Source organism: Orbicella faveolata, unplaced genomic scaffold (assembly GCF_042242905.1).
Source record: "Orbicella faveolata isolate gen_17 unplaced genomic scaffold, um_ofav_v1 contig_25, whole genome shotgun sequence".
NCBI classification, from domain to species: domain Eukaryota; kingdom Metazoa; phylum Cnidaria; class Anthozoa; order Scleractinia; family Merulinidae; genus Orbicella; species Orbicella faveolata.
The window spans coordinates 20,018,126-20,024,762 of NW_028301553.1; the positions used below are offsets into that span (position 1 = coordinate 20,018,126).

Genomic DNA, 6,637 nt, shown 5'->3' on the forward strand with positions numbered 1-6,637 from the left:
AATGTTTAGCTGGAGGGTTGCTCCGATCCTTGAAGATGCAATGCACAGTGTTTTGTTAGACATTGCATCAGCATTGCCGTGGAAGTTGCTAAGCTCCCTTTTTGCACTGATCGGGAATTTTGCATTGTCCAGTCTGTCTAACAAGAGCTTGAGTTGTCGACACATGGGATTTATGGGCTTTTATCCATCTCGCTGTACTAAAACGGCGTCTATCTATATATGGCAACTCTCCCGGATACGAAGGAAAGCGCCTTAAGTACATTTTTCAGACTAGTAATACTGCTATCGTAAATACTCGCTTCTGATTGATTGGAAGCTGATCGATTTATCCGAAATTGTATCGATAGCTGGGCAATTAAATTTTAATTGTATCGGTCGCATTTGAGCAAGGGAGTCGGGTAAACTTTCAGGTTTGGTGTTTCAGACAAAAAAAAAACTTCTTATGAAGAAGCAGCAGTATACAAAAACACCACAAGATCGACCGAAACTTATCATTGCACGTACTTGGAGTGGGCTAACGAGAAGAAAAAACTGAAAATCTCTCGCTTGAAGATCTTGAGGAAGCCAGTTCTTGGAGATTTCTACACCGAGCTCAGTTCACTCGTTTCAACTTCACTTGTCTTTCCACGTTTAAGCTCAGTTTTCCCGATCGAATGAGTTCGTCCTTGTATCTTTAGCTCTATGTTATAGATAAAATCAAAGGTGTAAAATATGTGAAAAGTGTTGAGAAAAAAATAAAATCACAAAACTAAAATATTTAATCAAGGCATGGCTTCATTTTAACGAGCCTCTATAACAAAAAGACCTCAGATAAAAGCTTGCATTTACGGTTGCCTTATTAGAAGTCGGTCTTTTTTCTCGAAACAACAAATTGGACTTTTTCCAATTTCCACTCGTGGCTGCTGCAGCCACTCGTGGAATTTACTAAAAACTCTGATCTTTTCTGTCGTAAAATTAATTCCTAATTGAAAGTTCTCGAACAGACCGATTTCCAATCCTTCTTTTAGCGTTTTTGAGGGGAAATTTTCACCATAATTTGCAGGCAGTCATCTGCAGAACACAAGTTGTAGTGCAAAGCTAAAACCTAACAAATTTGGTTAACAATACAGCGTAAATTCCAAAGATCGCAAAATACATCTTGCAGATGCTTATGGAGTTACTTTCTCCTTGAGTTGTGCAAAAGCCCTGGCGGGAGTTGATAAGATTAATCGCTGTTCATTTGCATTTTATTTTGCCGTAGTCTTTCTTGATGTTTTCTCTGTTTGTTTCCTAAACAATTCAGAACTTCAAGCAAGGTTCATAAAATCTCTTCGGTAAAATAGGTAAAACATTGAACTATAATTTGGTGAAAAAAAAATTAAAATCGTTAAAAGACGGCGAGCTATCGCGACAAAAAAACTGTTTTTGAGAAGAGTTAATGAATAGCATAAGTTGTGATAATTGAAAATTAAACGGGACTTACCTGTAAGTTGAAGGTTGATGGCAATTCTATCGAGTCATCACTAGGTGTGAGGAATTACATGAGAGATTGCACAATCCTGTCCCAGAATTCAATTTGTAAAGAGGCGAACAAATACTGAAAAGTACTGTGTTAAATAGGGTGGGTCACCAAAAATAGGGCGGGTATGTGATCCTTTACACCACGTGGTGACTCGATAGAATTACCATCAGACTTCAATTTACAGGTAAGCCTCGTTTAATTTTTGATTCTCTCTCGTCATCACTTGGTGCAGGGATCCCATGAGATGTTGAGAGCCAGTATTTGTGAGCACCAAGCATCAAGATATGCAACAACAGGAAAAATTTGTTTCCAAATGTTCACTGACTCAAATGATAACAGTTGAATTGGTTTCTGATAGTACTTTGCAAACGTGCAATGTTCTCTCCAACCTGCAGTTCGGAGAATGGTGTCAAGAGGAACTTTAGCCTTTGCTGCTGCACTGGTCGACAAAAGCCTGATGCTGTGGGGTCAAAACGACTTAGGTTGATGAATAAGAGCATGTCCTAAATTGCCTCTGCTCTGTTTTAGAGCAGCCACCTTTTCTAGTTCTAATTGTCTTTAATAGAGAGGTCCATACATCACGCCTGGAAAACTGGTTACTATAAGACCAATAGCCTATGAGACAGTCCGTATTTTAGAAGACTGAATGCTGAGCAATTCAACTGCTTTTGATTTTATTTTCATGGCTTTTGTTGATGTAAGAGAGATTGACATCTGAACTGAGTTTAGTATAAAAAACAAAAAAGGAATACACTGGGTGGGAATGAGAACTGATTTATTCATATTTAAGGCAAGGCCCAAGTCTCTGAAAAGCTTGACAGTTGTATATTAACCTCAAAATCGTGAAAAGTTCTCCCTTGGAGATATGTATCGTCTATATGTCTCACATTTCCAAAGTCTTTGCAACATAAAACGGAGTATGCTGGTTTCATCAATTTTGTAAATATTCTAGGAGCAATATTCAAGCCATTTGGTAGACGGGTAAGCCGAAGCAATTGGTTCTTCCATTTAAATCTGAGGTATTTTCTATTCTTCTTGTCCAGAATAGTAAGCATCCTTGAAATCAATGCTGGCCATTTAACAGATGGGACTCATTAGAGTAATGGTACTCTTAAAACATTCGACTTTAAAGTGATGATACTGAACAAATTGATTCAGATATTTCAAGTTAAGAATCAGTCGATATGAGTCGTATTTCTTAGGCCTAACAAAATTGTTGGAGATGTATTCCCCTTCAGAATGTGCTGTTTTTTCAATTACAAGTAGTTATAGAGTAGGGGTTCTGCACCAGGGCACATGCGTAGGGGTGTAGGGGGTGCTGGGGAACTAATACCCCTAGGAAGTGACGTCATGTCTCTTTCCGAAAGATGACATCATCGAGGTGGAGGGGCGTTTGCGTAGGGGTGTAAGGGTGTTCATGATATCATTGTTTACTGTAAGGTGACGTAACTTCTCTTTTAGGAGGATGACATCATCGGGGCGACAAGCTAAAAATAGATAGGATGACGTGGTAGAGTAGTATTAGGGATGACATCATGAAATGGAACCCCTGCCCAATTCGGCCCATTATTGAGTATAGAATAGAGAGAAACGCAAACACTCTTTTTCCTTGGCCATCGTAGCTTTAGAAGAAACAAAACACAAACCGCGGTGATAAACATGGAGATAAACGCGGTGATAAACACAGAGAGAAACGCATTTTAGCAGGGTAACTTCATAACAGAATAAAATATACTTTATTTCTATTACCTAATTTTCCGACCTGGGAAATATTTTAAATTATGTAGGCGACATGGAACTTGCTTTTCCGCGTTTGGACCGTCAATTTGTATTTACACTTTGAATAGACGCTAAACAGATTGTCCTGGAAAAGTCCCTGTTTCTAAAAATGCATCAAAATTTGTTTATTACGCAACAAAAACGCTTTCCAGACGTTTGTGTCCTGAAATCATGTGTAATTCACATCAGAGTGGGAATTTGCTGGTGGATGAAATTGAACTTGAAGCACAAATTAAACGAAATATATATGATGTTTTCAAAATAAGAGCGCCTTCAATCCGTTGGGCATCTCGTTCTTACTATATTGGAAAAATATACGAGAAAACCTTTTCTTCGAGATTTGTGTTTATTCGAAATGTTAATCTTGAAAACATTGACTAAATCACAGGTGACCCAAGCTCTCAATGTTATCTTTTTTTTGCACTCTTATGTGAACGTTCAGCCTAACGTGGCATATGGCATATACAACACAACCATATGGCATATACATAACCGAATTTGACTACGCGAAACGTGACTCTGGCCTTGCAGCATATGGAGGTGTTGTGTTACAACGGTTTGAATTTATAAAGGTTTGTATGAGAATGCAACGGCTTTGCTTGAAAAGTCAATCATTCTTATATTTTGTGAATAAAATCTACTTACCCTGTTGCTGTGTTGTATTCTTTGTTGTTTGCCAGCTCCTCAGGCCTATGTAACGCGATTTCGACGAGTTATCGTCCTGTGGGTTTCCACTACTAAAAGAGAAGTTACGTCACCTTACAGTAAACAATGATGTCATGAACACCCTTACACACCTACGCAAACGCCCCTCCACTCCGATGATGTCATCTTTCGGAGAGACATGACGTCACTTCCTAGGGGTATTAGTTCCCCAGCACCCCCTACACACCTACGCATGTGCCCTGGCGCAGAACCCCTACTTTATAACTACTATTTCACCTATTTTGCTATTTGTAGGTCAATTGTTTTAACCTCAATTTCATTAACGTTATACTCTCTGGGGATGATTGTCTACTTTGGACTGTTTGCAAACTCAACTTTAACCCCTTTCATGGTACTCAGTATAAAGCTGTCTGAGGGTATGGTTTGCTATACAGACAGACATTGTTCCAGTCTACCTGCAACATATGGCACACTTGGTGTATTATTTTCGCAGTCAACGATGTCATTAAGACTCACCTGACAGTTTTGATGGTCTTGAGGTTTTGATGACACCTTGACACCAACTTTACTGGTTTCTGAGATTTCTTTTACAGATTTGGTAGATCATCTCCGAATAAGAGCTTGGTTACCGGAGTTTGTGAAGTACGTAACTGTCTAAATTGTTCATTTAAATCCGGTTTAATAAGCTCACGCCTCTTTAGATTGACCTCGTTTATCAAGTGTCCAAGGAGAACAAAAGAGTCTAGTGAGAGCTGAAGAAAGGCAGACATATCACTCTCAGATACAGGCTTAGAGTTGGACTTCATCTCTAACAGCTTATCTGCGATTTTAATAACAGGAATCATACTCTTCACGAGGCTTGTCTTAAGCTTGTCGTGTATCCTTTGATCTCTAGGGCGTGTATTTGCTCTAATTTTGCTCTAGGTTTCTGGATTTACTCTTGTATTGATTAGGTTTTCGCAGTTGCGGGGCCTGTTGTATTTTTCGTGTTTTTCTTTCTTTTTCTCTTCAGAAAAAACTTGTTTTGACCATCTTGCCAACGAGCGAAGCTAATTTAGCATTTATTGGCTCGCTTACTGCTCCTTCAGATTCATAGAGTCTGGACAGTTTGCCAAGAACTTCATCCTTAGCGTTGATCCTAGCAGTATGCAGGACACCTATCATATATGAACTCAGTTAAATGACCTTGCTCTCCATGAGTTCTCGTAGCTCAGTGGATAGAGCGCCCGCCCGGTGTTCGGGAGGTCATGGGTTCGATTCCTGTCGTGGACTCAGAATTTTTCTTTGTCCCACGCTCGTGTCATGTTGATTAATTCACCTCTACATTCTCAAACTTCATCCTCGTCAGCCTTTGAGCATTTGGGATCCTCAGCGGTTTGCAGATAGCCTCTTCCAGGTGTTCAGTTAGTTGGGGCACAGCGCGGGAAACGGCGCGCGAAAAATAAAATAAAGCGCGGCGAGAGGAAGCCTACAGGGACCCGTAACGTGACTGCCGGCTTGTGATTTTCAATTGTCAACCTTATTTTGAAGAGTGTATGTAATTGTCGAGAGTCGAGAGTCGAGGGTAAAATGTCGAGAGTCCAGGGTAACATGTCGAGGGTCGAGGGTAACTTAAAAAATATATTAAAATAAAGTGAAATATAAAAAATAGAAATAAAAATAAAAATATAGTATATATGAAATAAATTGCTGAGGAAATCAAGATAGAATTTTCTTTCGCCAGCTTTTCTTCTTTTTTGAGTAAAGCGTTGCGTGACACGGCCAAATGACTTCTCGCTCCTTATAGTCTTGGGCGGTGATACCAAAAGCGCTGTCTGTACTGTCACGCAAACGTAAACTCTTATCCCGGGGGGGGGGGCACTTCCATATATGGGATATATAGGTATGTGCCGCTGTGAAGGGTATGGTTTTCAAGCAGTTTACTCTAGGATAGAGTATATAAATCAGAGCGTTTGGGTCTAGAATAGGGTATCATTTTTCACAAAACTGACTAGTTGGTTGAAGATTTTATCTAGACTAAGGAAACCAGGAATTGCCACTCAAAAATATAAAAAAGTCAAATCGGCAAGTTTAAATCTACGCAAATCAGCCTCAAAAGTGTCGATAGATGGGGGGATTTGGGGAGTTTACTCTAGTATAGGGTAGCGAAATTCAGTCCAACTAGCTCTAGTATAGGCTAAGGGTTCCAGGGTCCCAGCGGCACATCCCCACCCAGAAATTCCCAAAGTACCCCCCCGCGGGAGCAAGGACGCCATGTGCCGAGTTTGCGTCTGATACCATGGCCAGTTGCGGCATGATGTGGCTTGTTTTAACAATATAAGCAGTCCCGTAGACTGATATTGAAAAAGTAAAATAAACCTCGACTTTTGAGTCAAAAACTTCAGAAAAGTGCTAAGTGATGTAATCTAATTTAAACATGCATGACGCCCTGTGTGTGTGTTTTCGGTAACCTTCCCTCTCTTGTCCCACTAGCGACAAGAGATCGCTAGTGGGACAAGATGTTGACTGTACAGTATTCCAGGAATAACTTCCCCTAGTGGACTTTAGCAGCGGCTTTTAGCAGGTATATGTGATAACGATCGAAGCGACGTCGCGACAACCATGTCAAGGAAAAATACATCGCATCACACAATCGTGGCGCAGAATGAAAGATAACAAGACGAAGACAGGCAAGTTTATTCTACTCTTTTA

At 40.1% G+C, this 6,637-nt stretch overlaps 1 pseudogene; it reads right to left on the bottom strand.

The window, feature by feature from the left end:
- Window positions 1-4,372: 4,372 nt before the first annotated feature.
- Window positions 4,373-6,388, bottom strand: LOC149109302 (uncharacterized; annotated as a pseudogene).
- Between the last annotated feature and the right edge of the window lie 249 nt (window positions 6,389-6,637).